This window comes from Anas acuta, chromosome 8 (genome assembly GCF_963932015.1).
Source record: "Anas acuta chromosome 8, bAnaAcu1.1, whole genome shotgun sequence".
NCBI classification, from domain to species: domain Eukaryota; kingdom Metazoa; phylum Chordata; class Aves; order Anseriformes; family Anatidae; genus Anas; species Anas acuta.
In genome coordinates this window covers 32,267,383-32,284,532 of record NC_088986.1, presented here as the reverse complement: position 1 = coordinate 32,284,532, position 17,150 = coordinate 32,267,383, and the positions used below count along the sequence as shown (strand labels likewise).

The window sequence follows — 17,150 nt, the reverse complement described above, 5'->3', positions numbered from 1 at the left end:
TCAGGCTTTCTGCTGAGGGTCACTTCCTGGGAGTAATTTGAGTTATTAAAATGCATGTTTTTATTTGTTCTGCCTTGCGAGCTAAAACTGATCCCTTTTAATATAGCAGCAAATATGCAAATTGGTGTTTCATTATATTATGCAATTTATGGCAATCTTCTCTAATTTACTGAAAGGGCAAGAGCCTGACCTTGTCATTCAACTTTTTTTTTCCTGGTAAACTAAACTAATTATGTGGATCTTTTTATAAAACTCTGAAAGTATGCAGCATGGTTCAAAAAAAAAAAAAAAAGTGACAAAATAACCTTGATTATTCATCAAGATGGCCTTCGAATTTACTTGAATCCTCCTGCAGGGTGATGGATAATTTAAATTTACATATGGGAGCCAATTTGTTTCAAGATTTGAAAATGGCTTCCCTTTTTTCACAGAAATCCTGGAAAGGGCATCTGGAATCATTGAAATAATGTATGTCAGGATTTGACTAAAAAAAAGTTCCTTAAAAATACTTGCATGATGTATTATGAATTGTTATCACAATTTTTCTTTGTTTCATTCTTCAATACAACTTTTCAATCACATTTTTATTAGTGATATGTTCTGCATTTTCAATTTTCCTTTAATATTTTTTTTTCCTTTCAGCCTTATCATACAGCTCCTTTTTGCCTTCTCCACCAAGAAATGTAAAGAAATTCTCCTCTGTCAAAGTCAAGAAAGGCTTGTTTAGTCTTCAGAGACTCTTGAGGAGATCCTACAAATGCTTTTTTTCTCAGTAAGTACACCTTCCTTGCCATCCCTGCAGGCTGATCAACCTTCTCATTCCCAACAATATTTTTTTTCACTCATTCGCTTGCTCCATAAAAATGTATTTATGGGATCTGTAGTCAAGGATTGTTTTTGCCAATGTGACCAATTAGAATGATGTGGCTGGAACGTGAGAACACGGGAACAGCATCATAAATATTGAAACTGTGAAAGTAACTGAGTTGGGAAGGTCTTGAGCTGGTCACAGTTGGTCAGTAACCCTGAGGTGGGGATGTGAATGCTTGGCTTGTGCCCAGCAGATGTTTATCCTATTTGTTCTTAAAAATCTTTAGTGAAGGAGATTCACATCTCCATAGCAAGCTTTTATTCCTTAAATTTAGTTTGATATTTTTCTTTATTTTTTTTGTATAACTTTCTGCATTGCAAACAACAACAAAAAAGACAAATTTCCTTACACTGGAAGAAAATACTTAAAGCACAGAATTAAAATGTTCTCCAACAGGACTTAATCCATGTAGTTGAACACAATTTTCTCTTGACCACAATGACAGTAAAATTGCAGTTGTTGCTTCCACTATTGTAACCTCTCCTGCTTGTGTTTAAACACAACGTGTGTTTGTAATGCAAATAAGTCCTTAATACTGTGTATCAACTAGAATACACAGGTCTTAAATCTGTGTTTGAACACTAATCTCTTGCAGATTGGACTGTAAATTGAAGTAGTAATGTTCATTGCCATTAATGCTTAAAATTGTTTCTTTAAAGCAATGATCTAGCTTCTGTTGGCAAAATGTTCTAGGTTATGCTGTGTTTGCCCAATGGGGAGTCGATGAAATTAGTCATCAGGTTAAAAACTGAGTAATCCTTTACTTTGCAGGATGAGGGCCATAAGTGTATCCACATCCTGCTTTAATTACAACTTTGGCATTTCTAGCTCTTGTGACTATATGTCCCCCTTTATTTAGGGGTACTCTGGAAAGTAAAATGTGTTTTTGAATTGGAGGACAATGCTCAGATTGTGACAGTTTTGAAAGCAACCTTGTGCTATGAAGCAATGTTTTTGTGGATTTCTTTGTCTTTTGGGAATGAAGACCAACAGTTGGCAACTTCTGATGAGGTGGTGAATTTTGATGATGTCAAATCTGACTAGAGAGATGGAAATCCTTTATATAGAACAATAAATTAATCTGTTAATTACTTAATTCCCAGGCACATGAAAGATTCCTGGAAGGGTTGGCAGAGCAACTGAAGCCCAGGTTCAGGCTTTTTAGTACCGTTATCTTATAATTGCTGATTGGCAAGGGGTTCTACTCATTGTTTCCGGGGGGGGGGAGGGTCAGCAGTACATGTGTCTGAGTGGCGATGATTCCTAGGCGGCGATTTATGCAGTGGTTTTGACAGACAGAAGAAGGCAGTAAGAGTTTATTAGCAGAGTATCATTGTTAGGGGAGGCTGGAGCATATGAATTCCCTTGCTGATGAATGAAAAAAATAAACCTGAAATAAGAAGAGTAGCAATTCTGAGGCAATTCTTTACTGTAGAAAGAATGTGGAAATATTTGCTTGTGTTTGTCAGGTTTCTCATTTTGCTCTTTCCTTGCTAAGGACTGTGTCAGTAGAAAGGATGAATATCACTAATTAGAGAAGAAAATCAGCCGTGTGTTTAAATGTTTAATTTGTAATGCTCCTTCCTAAGTAAACCTCCATTTAATGTTTAAAGGACTAAAAATGCTAAGTACATATCAATAAAACAACATAGTTTTAACTTCTAATTAAGTTTTAACTTAGAGTATTCACAGATGTCAAAGCAACTACTCTAATTAGTGTCTTTTTTTTTTTTGTATTTAGCAATTAGGTGACTTATTTGTAATGAAGAATAAAGAGACTGGAAAAGAAATACAACATATTCCCAGTACAAGTCTTGCTTTCCCTCTGTAATGCTTTTTTTTTTTTTTCCCTAAAAAAATATTTCTTTTAGTTTAATCTTGTTTCCCCAGGTGGTCATGAGGGTGCTCCACAGGGTTACAGAGTATAATATCCTGAATGCTCAGTACTTCCACACAGCCATGTTAAATCAGGTTAGTATATAACTGGTTGTCTCTCCTGCTCTGAGGAACCTGTATTTAGAACAATAGAGTTTATATTTAAATTGAACTTTCTATTGACATGGAGCTTTATAATTCTGAAACTGTGCTTTTTCATGTTTTTGTTGCTCTTTCTCCACCTGAACTTATTCATTTTAATAATATTTTGGAAGCTGCAAAAGTATTGGCAGAATTCATATTACTATGTTATTAAAAAAAACACAACAGACTTCTAATTGCAGGCAGTTAACACAAAATCTGTTGGCATGTCTTGAACAGAATGACAGCATTTAACCATTTTTGTCATTATAGTGGTGGTATTTGCAAAGTTATTGCTAGGGAGTTGTCATGTATTTTTCGTTATAAATACTTAATTTAAGAGTTTATAACTTAACCGTAAAGATATGCTCCAGGCTGAAACATGACACACAAATGATGAATATGGGACTGACTGTTGTTTCTAGTTTTAAAACAAGCATACACATAAAAAAAAAAAAAAAAAAAAAAAAAAAAAAAAAGTGACCATTTAATAGGTATGAACTGAAATTCCAGCCAGAAAGTGACTTTTTCTGCAAAGGATCTTTTTTTTATTTTCCTTGCTTAACAGTCCCGCCCCAAAATGTACACTAAAGATCAAAGGAAAAAAGATTTAAATTAACGTTAAGCTTTTTGAGAGTTTTGCCTCTAAAACAAAATATTCTGGACTAAAACTTTGTGAAGAAAACTTTATGAGGTTGAAGGGTGTGGATTGTTGCAAAGAAAGCCTTTTCTTTTCTCTAAGCATGGCTTTACAAATCAAGGATTCTCCATACTATTAAAAAATTTAGTGTAGACCCCTAAGAGGCGGGGCTCTTTTACAGAACTCTTAGTGGCATGGGAAAGTGGAACAGTATTTCTTGCCTATAAATGTAGTAGACTCTGAGGAAAAATGAAAATCCCATGGATCCTATTAAATCTATCAGACTGATCTGGTACAACAGAGAAAAAAAGTTGGACACAGAAAGAAAGAAATCATGACCTTACAGCCAAGAGCCGTGTATTCATCAGAGACCTTAGCACTCTGGTTCACAGGGCAAAGTGGCTTCTTAATGAAACAACACATCTCTGTGCGGAACCTTTTAACACGCCAGTCAGTAAGGAGCAGAGTACTGATGTATCTTGCAGGTAACTTGTGCTAACCAATCTTTACCAGTTAGCTGTGGAGAAAACACATTACATGCACAACACTCCACAAGCATGACCCGTGTTACACTGATGTGTGCTGTGGGTGCCCGCTGTGCAGCCATGCAATGCAGAATGCTGTATGTCTGTTTGCAATGGTTTGTTCATTTATTCTCCATTTGTGAGCCAGCAGACAGGGGAATGGAAGTTGTCTACTTGCATGACTTTAGAAGGTGCAGGTGAATTGCAAAGAATGACTTTTTACAATTTGTTTCACCAAACTGCTGAACATGCTGGAAACCAAACTGAAAGTATCTGTTTGTTGCTGAGGGGCAGTGGCATTGAGGCAGTGTGGACTGAAGTCTGATAGCTTTCCCTGTTCCTACGCATATATGAGCTTGGGCACTTCTTCCATGTTGACACCGGTTAGTAAGAAAGGTACAGGAACATGCTGGAATCAGGAGAAGAACAAAACAAAGCCCACTATCCTCATTTGCTCATCCCCCACAGACCAAACAGTGCTCTGCTCCTCTGAACACACACATAGCTTTCTCTGAGAACCATGGAACTTCCCCTTGTGGGAATGAACAGGGTGCCCACAGTGCTCTCCATGCTTCATAAGCTGTCAGCCAGAGACACTTGCCTGGGGGCTGCACTGTAATTCTGTCACCTTCAGAAATGGCATCAAGAGCTGGTCTCATCCACCAGGATCCTTTCCATTCTGCAGGGTGTTGCTGAGGCTCATCAGCAATGATTTCAGTCTGGATTTCCAGCTGCATGAATGTGATGGTGGCACACAGTAACAGCACTGCCATACTCTTGCCTGGAATTTTGCACAGACAAATAAATTGCCAAGGCTTCTAGAAGGTGAGGAGTTTAATGAATGTGCTCTGCCATGGTGTGATGGATTGAATCTAGTCCTCTTGGGAAGTATTTCACCTCCATGCTCTGGAAACCCTGAACAAGTTTATAAATTCCTTGACTTTCACTGAGGGAAAGCTTCTGTGTCAAAGACATCCCTAGGGAAACAGAGGTAGGGGTACTTTCTTCACATTTCTCCTAAAAATGCTCTGTTGCAGAGGCTTTCCACTTCCAATTCTAGAGCTGTTCCTCTTCTCTTTCCTCCAAGTATCTTTGACGGTCTATCTTTTTTCCAGGTTGCCAAATGCAGTGAAAGGTATCATATTTTTCTTCTGAGCTGAGTGCTCATTGTAATTCCAGGGTCCAACATTTCAATTCTTGATTACATGTTTTTATTTAGGTAATGAAAAAAATAAGGTTGGTATCTGTTGTGAAGCAATGAAGGATCTAAGACCCAGTGTACCTCAAATTTAAATATATTCTTAAACAACAAAAGACCAACAAAATCAAGAAGGAAAAATGTAAGAAAAGACACATCCTAATCAAACATAAGGTTCATACTCTGATTTTTCCAACATTATGCCTTGCTCTTTTTTCATGGGAGGTTTGTAAGCTAGCATGCAGAGAGACAGTCCTGTTGCAAAGCAATTCAGTGCTGGAAAGTTTGCAGACAGATTTCAATAGCACAAAGGTTTTCAGAAACTATTTTTCTTTCCTTTTTTCCTTTTATATATATATATATATATATATATATATATATATATAGCAATGATTCCAAGCCATTCATCATAAAGCACTAAAAATCAAAGAGCAATATTCACGAGCCTCCTAGTACAGTATGTTAAACCCTGATAACTGTCAGGAAGAGGCTGTCTGAAAGGGAAGAGTCAGGTAGCAGCACTGAAAACAAAAAAACATGTTGGGAGAAAAAGTACTGAAGAATAAAAGAGAAAAAATCTGCTAAGCAAAGGGGGCCAAGCTGTACTCCTGCATTATATTTGCCATGTTGCCATTATTTTAACAAGAGAAATAGTTTACACTGATGTAAAATTTCTGGAGTTCTATCTGTTTACGCAGAAACCTGGAATGACCATGTATGCTGGTGGCAGATACTGCTCCTGTAAATTGCTCTACTGGATCCAGAAATATGTTAGTTAAAATTTATTCAACTAATGTTTTATGCGAAAATATTTCAGCCTAAGGCTTGCCTGTGAACAGTTTGCTGTGAAGGTTTGATATTCAAAATATGAGTTGTTTTGAGTAGATGCATAGGAAGTTCAGAATATGTCTCTGTTCTCTGTCTGGAATATTGTAAGTCTTGCCATCAGATTTTGATGCACACTCAGCTGCAAAATCAAAACTCCTGTTCAGTGAGTGCTCTTTTATTCTTTTAACAGTAACATCTGGTGAGAAGCTGTCATAGTACAGATCTAGACTATTTCTCAATAGGAAGCATGTTAAAAAAATATATTATTTTTTTTTTTCCCTTTTCTCTTTTTAAGTGAATACTCGGAAGTTATCTCCTGTAGAATACTCTTGACTCCAGCCATCTATAGACTCAACATTGTATAGACATGCTAAAGAGTTTCCTCATAGACCTCCCAGAAGAGAGCATCTCTGATCTGCTTGGTGGGCTTTACATGTTGTCTCCATGTAGAGGTAAGCTTCCCTTGCCTTTACTTTTCTCTCCTCGATCTACTTTGGAGCTATTTCCAGTCATTTTCTCTACTGCAAGAAAATATTACAAATAAAATGCATGCATGTATGAAAGACACAGCTATCTTGACAAGTGCAAAATCAAAAATGACCCTACCATAGTGCTATGATAGTGAACAGATTTCTGGAATAAAAATGGATCCCCCATCATTATAGATAGTAAATTCCACTGGGATTTTTTGGACATCCCATAGTCACCAAAAATAGAAAGCAAAGAAACATTTAGCCTCCAGATACACTTTCAGCTTTCTCTCTAATTTAGAGTGTTAGGATATCCTCTGCTTACCAGTATCAATTGTGCAAATTGCTGTAAAGAGTTTTAGCCATTCCAGAAGTCTTATTTGCCCCTTCCTAGATGATAATTAGAGAACTGTGGTGGTTTTACCATGCTAGGCAGCTAAACACCACAACTGCTCTCTCACGCCCCCTCCTTAGATGTGGAGGGGAAGAAGTAAAGCAAAGAACAACTCACGGGCTGAGATAAGGATAATTTAATTAAAGGAAAAAAATAATTATTAAGGAAAGATTATTATTAACCAAACAATTTAACTAAAGGGGAGAAAAAAAAAAAGGTGAAAGGGAGGGGGAAAAGGGGAAATAAATAAATAAATAAATAAATAAAGGCTATGTGAAAGTGCAGAGGAAAGAAATTACTCTCTACTTCCCACAAATGAGTGATGCTTAACCACATCCGTGAAGCAGGGCCTCAATGCACATAGCGGGTGTTCGGGAGAAGGACCGACGTTTTCATGAGAGCCCATCCCTCCCCTCTTCTTCCTTGTTCCACCTTTTATTGCTGATTGTGACATCATATGGTATGGAATGTCCCTTTGGTTGGTTTAGGTTAGCTGCCCTGGTGATGTTTCTTTTCTCACTTTTTTGCCCACCCCCTAGGAGGGTTACAGAGCATCCTGGTGCTGTGCCAGCAGCTCAGCACTTGCTCAGCAGCAGACACAACGCTGGTGTGATCCCACTGCTGTTCTAGCTACAAGTGCAGAGCACAGCATTGTATGGGCTGCTGCAGGGAAAGTTAACGTCCCAGCCAGACCCAGTACAAGAATATGCAAGAATAAGTCAGTTTTGATACCTTGTTTTCAATCTAGAACAGTTGCTTAGTGTTGATTTTTTTGATTGACTACCTGTTTTGATGCACAGCTTCTCCCTTGTCTCTCTAGTCATCACACATCAGTGTCTAGCTGGTTAAGAGAACATAGGAGAAGTTTCTCTCCAATTCAGGATCATTTGATTTCTTAAAAGAGCTAGTAGGAATTATCCTCTCCTTTTCTGGGAGATAATATGTCTTTTAAAACAAACTCTTCATCCACTAATCCATTTTCAAACCCTGTTAGGCAATGTGGGTTAAGTAGAGTATAACAGAGTTATCCTGCTGGATTGATTGTGTAGAGCTAGATCTTTTACATGTGGGTAGTCCAAGACCCCAGGGTCTAATAATAATATTGTCGTCTCCATGAATAATTTATTGAATCTGTAAGGGCTGTGTTCTTTTATGAAATGTAGAATGGAGGGAGGGTACTGTATTTTTTTTTAAGGTTCTGCAAAACTTTCACAACCAAACCCAAAACATAACCAAAAAGATGTTGGGAATGAAACTTAAATGGTTTGTCTAAATCTGTAACAGACTAGGTATAGTTTTTCCAGTTTTAGCTTTTTAGCTTTTTACTGTTCTCTCACAGCTTCATGCATGTCTTCACATAACGACCATTTATTCAGAAGCAATCTTTTCTTTTGCAAAGTTATCCAATGCTTGTTTAAATTTTGCTGCTGTGAATCATGTATTTGATTCCCAGTTCTGAGTTGGTGTCATACCACAAACTCAAACCTTGCCTAATCATTGATCAACCATCGATCAAAAGGCCTTTACTTTTAATTGTATATGATTATTGTTGCTCTTTAGTGTTATTTCAAAAATAGATAAATTTAGTTCATGCTAGGTACTGCAGATATTTGGAAAAAAAAAAAGATCAAACCTATAAAAATTCAAATTTAAAAGATTCCAATACTTCTCTATTTGTTATGAATACAAGAAAAAGAGCAACAAAATAGGATCATAAAATGGTTTGGATTGGAAGAGACCTTAAAGATCATCTAGTTCCACCCACCCCCCCCCTCTCCTCCATGGGCAGGGACACCTCCCACTAGATCACACAGAATCACAGAATTTCTAGGTTGGAAGAGACCTCAAGATCATCGAGTCCAACCTCTGACCTAACACTAACAAGTCCTCCACTAAACCATATCGTGAAACTCTACATCTAAACGTCTTTTAAAGACTACCAGGGATGGTGACTCCACCACTTCCCTGGGCAGCCTGTTCCAATGCCTAACAACCCTTTCAGTAAAGAAGTTCTTCCTAACATCCAACCTAAAACTCCCCTGGCGCAACTTAAGCCCATTCCTCCTCGTCCTGTCACCAGGCACGTAGGAGAACAGGCCAACCCCCACCTCGCTACAGCCTCCTTTAAGGTAACTGTAGAGAGCAATAAGGTCACCCCGAGCCTCCTTTTCTCCAGGCTGAACAATTCCAGCTCCCTCAGCTGCTCCTCGTAGGACTTGTTCTCCAGGCCCCTCACCGGCTTCATCGCCCTTCTCTGGACTCTCTCGAGCACCTCCATGTCCTTCTTGTAGCAAGGGGCCCAGAACTGAACACACTACCCAAGTTGCAGCCTCACCAGAGCTGAATACAGGGGGAAAAATCACTTCCCTAGCCCTGCTGGCCACTCTGCTTCTTATACAAGCCAGCATGCCGTTAGCCTTCTTGGCCACCTGAGCACACTGCTGGCTCATATTCAGCCGACTATCAACCATCACTCCCAGGTCCTTCTCTGTCTGGCAGCTCTCCAACCACTCATCCCCCAGCCTGTAGCTCTGCTTGGGGTTATTGCACCCCAGGTGCAGGACCCGGCACTTGGCCTTGTTGAACTTCATACAGTTGACCTCAGCCCATCGGCCCAGTCTATCCAGATCCTCCTGCAGAGCCTTCCTACCCTCGAGCAGATCGACACGTGCACCTAACTTGGTGTCATCTGTGAACTTACTGAGGGTGCACTCAATGCCCTCATCCAGATCATCAATGAATATATTAAAGAGGACCAGCCCCAGTACCGAGCCCTGGGGAACACCACTAGTGACCAGCCTCCAACTGGATTTGACTCCATCAGCATCCACAGCTGCCCTGGGCAATCTCTTCCAGTGCCTCACCACCCTCACAGCAATGAATTTTGTACTGAAAGGATAATTACCGAATGGTTGGTTTAGGTTGGAAGGGACCTCTGGAGGTCATGTGGTTTAAGCCCCCTGATCAAGCAGGACTATATAGATCAGGTGACTTAGGGCTACAAGGATGATCAGAGAACTGGAGTGCCTCTTCAACGAAGAGAAGCTGAGAAGCTGAAGAGTTGGGGCTGTTTAGTGTAGAGAAGACACCAGAAAGACTGGATAGCAGCCTTCCAATACCTAAAGGGGGCCTACAAGAAGACTGGAGAGGGACTCTGTCAGGGAGTATAGTAACAAGACAAGGGGTAATGGCTTTAAATTTAAAGAGGGTAAATTTAGAATAGGCATTAGGAAGAAATTCTTTCCTGTGAGGGGTGGTGAGGCACTAGAACAGGTTGGATGCATCTTTGAGCAACCTGATGCAGTGAAAGGTGTCCCTGCCCACACCAGAGGGGTGGAACTATGGGATCTCTAAGGTCCCTTTCAACCCAAACCATTCTATGACTCCCTTTCCCTTGAAGGGGGGAGAATCTACAACCTCCCCGGGCATCCTGTTCCAGTGCTCTGTCATCTTTGCAGTAAAAAAATGTCTTTCCTTACATTCAAAGGGAAGCTCCTCTATTTCAGTTTGTGCCCATTACCTTTTGTCCTATCACTGGGAACCACTGAAAGAGCCTGGCTCTGTCCTCTTTGTACCCTCCCTTCAAGTATTTATAGACATTGCTAAGATCCCTTCACCTTGATAAGAAGCCTTCTCTTCTCTAGGCTGAACAGTCCCAGCTCTGTCAGCATTTCCTCACGGGGGAGATGCTGCAGTCTTTTCATTGTCTTTATAGCCCAAAATTGGACTCTCTCCAGGAGCTCCATGCCTCTCCTATACAGGAGAGCCCAGATCTGGATGCAGCACTCCAGGTGTTACCTCACCAATGCTGAGTATCACAGAATCACAGAATTTCTAGGTTGGAAGAGACCTCAAGATCATCGAGTCCAACCTCTGACCTAACACTAACAGTCCTCCACTAAACCCTATCACTAAGCTCTACATCTAAACGTCTTTTAAAGACCTCCAGGGATGGTGACTCCACCACTTCCCTGGGCAGCCTGTTCCAATGCCTAACAACCCTTTCAGTAAAGAAGTTCTTCCTAACATCCAACCTAAAACTCCCCTGGCGCAACTTTAGCCCATTCCCCCTCGTCCTGTCATCAGGCACGTGGGAGAACAGACCACCCCCCACCTCGCTAAAACCCCCACCTCGCTTTCTGAGTAGAAAGGAAGGATCACCTCCCTCAAGCTGCTGCTGATGTTTGTCCTAACACAACCCAGGATAGCATCGGCAAATGGTGTAATAAATGGATAAATGTTATGTATAAATACAAAAGACATGTATTATCACTCTAGCATTTGGAAAATCAATATACACAAACTTCAAGCAAGCTTCTCTGCTCTTTGGAGAATCCAAAGTCGTTCTACTCATAGTAATTAGGACTGAAACATAATGTAATGCACAGTGATCAGGAAAAGCAAGGGGCATATTTCAGTACTGAAGGATTGAATTTTCTTGGCTTACATTGATAATCATGCCAGTAATAATGAATACTCATATTTTTCTTGTGGTTCCTCTCTATCAAGAACAGGTGCAACTGGAATGAATCAAAGAAAGTATGTGTTCAAATCAAATCCTATATTCATAGTGTTTTAAACAGCACAGAAAATATGCCTGCAACAACTAGGTTGTTATTCTTTATGCTGTTTCATTTGTTGTCCCCTGTTTTTAGGGGGCTGAAAATTGTAAGATGAATGCAAAAATCATCTTCTTTGTCTCCTACCATAATCCCTGTCTGCAGTCCTTTCTTTCCCTCCAAGGCACCTTTGTTAGTGGTGTTTCTACAATGTCTATTCTCACAGATTCTTCCCAGTAGTGTGGAGAGCTAGATGACAAATTCATTTCCTATTCAGCCTTCAGATGTCCCAAAACCTTAAAAACATGAAACATGAAGAGGTTAAAAAAAAAAAAAAAAAAAAAAAAAAAAAAAAACAACCACAAACTATTCTATCAGGTCAAGGCTAGGGGCTCTTCCATGTCTCATGTTAGTGTGTTAATCTTCATTCAGTCTGTTAGTTCTTCTGGAATGGGTCTTCCTGCCAGTCTTTCTTAACGGATCTATTTTATATAAATAACTAAATCTGGATGAAAATGTGTGTATAGGAGCTTCAGCTCTGTTCCTATGACTCCCTAGCAATTTGGAAAGAAGGGAATTCTGAGACAGTGTTTCTGTCTTTACTTATCCAGAAATTCCCTTGTTGCCTCTGATCCTGATTAGATTATTTCTGCAAGATTCCACTATGACCGGTATATACATTTTAAGCAGGTGCAGACATACTCCTAAGTGTCAGATACATGACCTCTTTAATTTTCTAACTCCCGGTGGTGTATCCTAACCAGGTCACAAAGAAACATTGACTTTCTCTCTTATTAAATTTAGTCTCCGTTTCTGCAGTCTGAATAAGAGTACTGCTCATTGTGAGTCTGGATATGTAAAAAGAAACAAGGTTTGTTCTTCAAAAATGCTTTTATTTATATAACTTTTTAAAATATCCAAAAATATTTTTGTAACAACATGAGCAGCATTGGTCAGCATACGAAACAACCCTGCCTCTGTCTAAGACAGAAATTGTAATACTTCCTGAAGGAAAAGAGAATTCCAAGATAACAGTAGTTATATTCTCAGATGTCTACATCTTTCTCCTTGACCACTTACTCCATTTTAACAATTTATTTTAAAGTTTAGTTGCAGGAATTATAAGTCATAATTTATACAAAGATTCTATCCACGAGTAATGTTACAGCTGCAGTTTTAGCTGTAGCTTACCTCCCTTTACACTTAGTTTTCTGTTTTTTCCTGGTAGTATTTTCTATTCCTCTTATCCCTCCTCATTTTTATTCTCAGAAGATGCAAGCGTTTTTTACTCAGGCATTGCAATATGCATTAAATAATAAACATGCAGTATTACTTCTAGGACTGAGTGGACAAAAAAGTGTGATTTGAGGGTTTTGTTTGTTTGTTTGTTTGTTTGTTTTCCTTGAACAAGTAGAGGGATTACTTCTTAAACTTCCCAAAGAAAAAAAAAAAAAAAAAAAAAAAAAAAGAGGAAATAAAAATGCTTGCACAGGGATGTAAAAACAGAGCTCTCATGCTAGAAAGATTGCTAATGAAATCTCAGTAAAGTGAGATTTCATTTCATCTGAGTCCACCTATTGTGGACTCAGATGAATGCTTCATAAATACACACAGCACATACTGAAATGCAGATAGATGGGTGGGTATGAAAGGCAGTGACTTGCTTCTGCCCATAAATATATCCTAGAAATTAAGCCTAAAGGTAGGTTTTTGTGGGGTTTGCTTTAATAGGCTCAGACCCACAGCTTTTGCTTCCTAAGACAGGACTTAAGCTGAATTTTAGCTGCTTTCAGGTGCATGTGCTATCCTTTCCACCTCTTTAAGCTGACGTTTCTATAAAGTATGGCTTTCTTGGGCCAGAGAGAGAACAGGATGCTATGCTACTTAAATAAGATAGCCTTGGCTTCTGGTCCCTGCTTTGGGGCTTATCCATGTTTCTTATGCAACAGATTGTTTAATAGTAGGACAGTGTGGAGAGTGAGAGAAAAAGTTAAAAAGCAGAATTCTGGACAGAAAAAAAAAATACAAAACTCACAAAGTGCCTGAAAGAGTTGGCCATGTCCCTGGATCTCCCTGGAGAGGATGTGGTTGGTGGGTTAGCCCTGGCCAGCAGCCACGCTCCCACCCAGCCATTTGGTCACTCCCCTTCGGCAGGATGCAGGGAGAAATAGGAAGGGCAGTGTGTGGGTGGTGGTGAAGACAAGGAGATTGTTTTGCCCACAATAATAATTGATTAGCAGACTCAACTTGGAGAAAATTAGTTTATTGACAAAAAAAATAAATATTTAATTACTAATTTGGGTAGTGGGAAACAGAAGGACAGACATTAAAATGCCTTTCTTCACCCTTCTCCTGGGCTCAGTTTCACTCCACTCCACACCTCTGTGCCCACCCCGAGCGGTGCAGTAGGGATGTGGGGTTGTGCTCAGTCTGTTACAGCTCCTCACTGTTCCCCTGCCTCCTCACACCTTTCTTCCACTCCAGAGTGGTCTCTCCTTGGGCTTCTGTCCTTCAGGGGTAGCCATCAGCTCCAGCATGGGGCCTTGCCCAGGCTGCAATGTGGGTATCTGCTCTGCCATCAAGGAGCATCTCCTCTTACTCCTCCGACCTCAGTGTTTCTTTTGTTTCTCACTCCTTCTGTTTCTCCTCTTCTTTCCACACAGTATTTTCTACTTTTTCTTAAACACACCTTCCCAGAGGCACCTTACACATAGTTGGGGGGGCACAGCCCTACCCTGTGGTGGGCCTGTTGGAGCCGGCTGGAACTGGCTGTGTCCAGCGGGGGTTGGATATACATGTATAACTTTCCAGGATACATATTTCAGGATATAGAACTTCATTTTCAGATCTTAATTGAAGTGCAGTAAACACCACATGGTTCACAATTTCTTCAGACCAGTTATACACTAAGGAAATGTAATATAGCAGTGACTGTCTCGCCTAAGATGAATATTTTCTACCCTTTCTTAAATACGTCTTCCCAACGGCACCCTACAAGTGGCTGAGGGGCTCAGCCCTGCCCTGCAATGGGGCCATTGGAGCCTCCTGGAACTGGCTGTGTCTGGCAGGCGCAGCCCTGGCCTCTCCTCACAGAGGCCAACCCCATAGCCACTGCTGCCCACACCTTGCTGCCAATATGTAGGCCCAGGCTGGTTATATATATATATATATATTTTCCTATTTGTTTGTGAATAGCAAGCTTCAATTTCTTCAATAGAGCCCCCAGCAAGCCAAATGTGAAGTCCTGATAATAGTTTTTATTTTCCAAAGGAGGACCGAGTTTCCTGCAGTAAGAACTGTTTCAGCAGACACAGGTAACTCATGTTAAATTTAACTGTAATCCGCTAAATATATGCTAATGCTTTACTTTTGAGTATTCATGCCTTTTACCCATTGGTGCTAATTATCTAACATTACCATACAGTTGGAATCGTATGAGGTAAGTTTCTGCTTCCTAAACTTTATTTCAGACAACTTTGCAGCTTATTTATCAGTAGGTAATTTTATAGCTTCCGGACACAGCTCTCACAGAGTAGTGCAGCTCCTTCAGTTTTCTCTGCAAAAATGACGAGACGCAGGCCAGCCAGTCTCCCACTACTCGCTCTGGTGAAATGATATTCCCATCACAGCTCCTGCTGTAATCACTTCTACTAATCTCGCTCTCTTTCCTTCCCACATAGATTCTCCAGATCATTACACAGGTTAGCTCTCCCCCTGCTTGCCCACCAGTCACAGGATTCAAACAATGAGCTTCAAATTATGCTGAGAATAAATGGAGATAAACAGCAAGCCCAAGGAGACAAATAAGACGAACACCTTGAAGAAGAACCAGTAAGTGAAATAGGATGTGACAGGCTCAGGAAGATGAGAGGGAATGATTTCCTGGAATGCAGCAGCAATTTCGTGCCAGTAGCGATGTGCCGGCTGTACTTGACCTTCAGTAACCTTTATCCCCATCTCCTACTGCTGCTCCTACAGCTTTTCAGCCTGGTTCTCTCCTTTGCTGCTGTTCTTGCAGTTTCCCTGGCCAGACACATTATCTAACCGGTACAGATGCTGCATTTTCTGAAATCAGGCTCTTCCTGTGAAGGTGCTGCAATTTGTGTGTTTCCCCCCAACTTCCTGGAGCAGAGTGCAGCCTGGGGCATCTGTGGTGGTGTGAGGAGAGAAGTCCTAGCCTTATCTTCTCATTTTGGCTGGGTCCTCTGCCCCCTTACAGCTTTGACTTGATATTGCCACCTAAGAAAATTAATGTGCACTGTTAACAGAATGATCCCTCAGGGAAAACCACTTGGAACATTTTCCTGAGACCTTCAAGAGGAACGCTATTTGTTAGGTTTGGCTGGGAATTCTCTGGCAAACTGAATTTTTTGCTGGAAGGTATCAGTTCCTCAAAATTAGAGTTAATAGGAATGAATAAATAACTTCTTGGAAGATGTTCCCTGGTATTTAAGCATTCTGTTTGGATATGTTCTAAGTGAGACAGAAATTACTTGTCCAGTTTGAAATATCTGATAAATAGAATCACAAAACACATATTTTAAAAACTGAAGTGAAAATGAAATATTTTGAAACTATTGAAGTGGAGGGGTTTTTTTTGTTTGTTTGTTTGTTTTCCCATTTTTACCTCTTTATTTCAGGTCAGAATGGGGAAAAAGATTCTGAAAATATTGGCAGCATATGGCTTTGGGTAAGTACCTGCACTCTGGTCTGGTTCTTCCTCATTTGAAGGGAAATATTTAAAGTGAAGGATTTGCCGTATTATATGAAGCTATTGTTAAACAAAATTTGTTAGCAGAGACCACCAGCAACTTCAGAAGAAAGTGATTTTCCCCAGTCCAGTGATGTACAAAATATTTTTAGAAAGTTGATTTTGTTTTCAAGCTATGCATCAGGATATCGGTTCCTCTTGGCAATGTATAGAGACCAATGGCAAGAACATGCAATATCTGTGTAAGTACTTCATTTCATATTTGATTCAGCGTACTACATCTCCTAATTCAGTTCCTGAAATATGACTGTAATGATGTCATTCAGTTTCATTAATCTCTTGTATACCCTCATGCAATGTAATATCAAAATGCTTTCTGTTACTAAGAGAAGTGTGTGTGAATACAACTTTGTGTATGAAGCACTTTCTTCTGTCACTTAGCCTGTTAAGAAACAAGTTTGATTATTTTATAGAATTTTGCTATATTTGAAGAAATTACTGAGAGACGGAAACCTCATCTTTCAGCTAGAAAGATAAGGTTTGCTGTAAAGATTGTAAGTGAATTTATTTTTCTCTCCTCGGGGAGGAAGGTCCGTAGACCACATCCAGCTCCTCCAAAAGTTGTCTCCTTCTCTCAGGAGCATCTTGCCTGTTTGCAGGCAGATTCATTGTTTGGAGGAACACGGCTGTCATGGAAGGTCGTGGTCAGAGAACAGGAAGGAGGTCTCACAGGTGGGCAGGGCCAATCCTGCAGTGCACTTTGAATTTCAGGGTAGTGACCTTGAACTCATCTCTTCTCCATGGGGAGTCAGCATAGTAGACCAGAGCAGTGGGGTGAGTGTTTGCTGTGACCTGCCTTGCTGATCAGATGAACTGTTATGTATAGCAATGCTTCATATTTTTTTCAAGATATATAACTTTACTCCAAGATCTGAGTTG

At 40.1% G+C, this 17,150-nt stretch overlaps 1 long non-coding RNA gene across 1 annotated transcript; it reads left to right on the top strand.

Moving 5' to 3' along the window:
- Positions 1-642: 642 nt before the first annotated feature.
- LOC137860764 (uncharacterized) lies at positions 643-15,722 on the top strand. Its single transcript, XR_011099160.1, has 4 exons — positions 643-772; positions 2,762-2,842; positions 6,373-6,529; positions 15,181-15,722. It is a non-coding gene; the product is annotated as an uncharacterized lncRNA (long non-coding RNA).
- Positions 15,723-17,150: the final 1,428 nt, after the last annotated feature.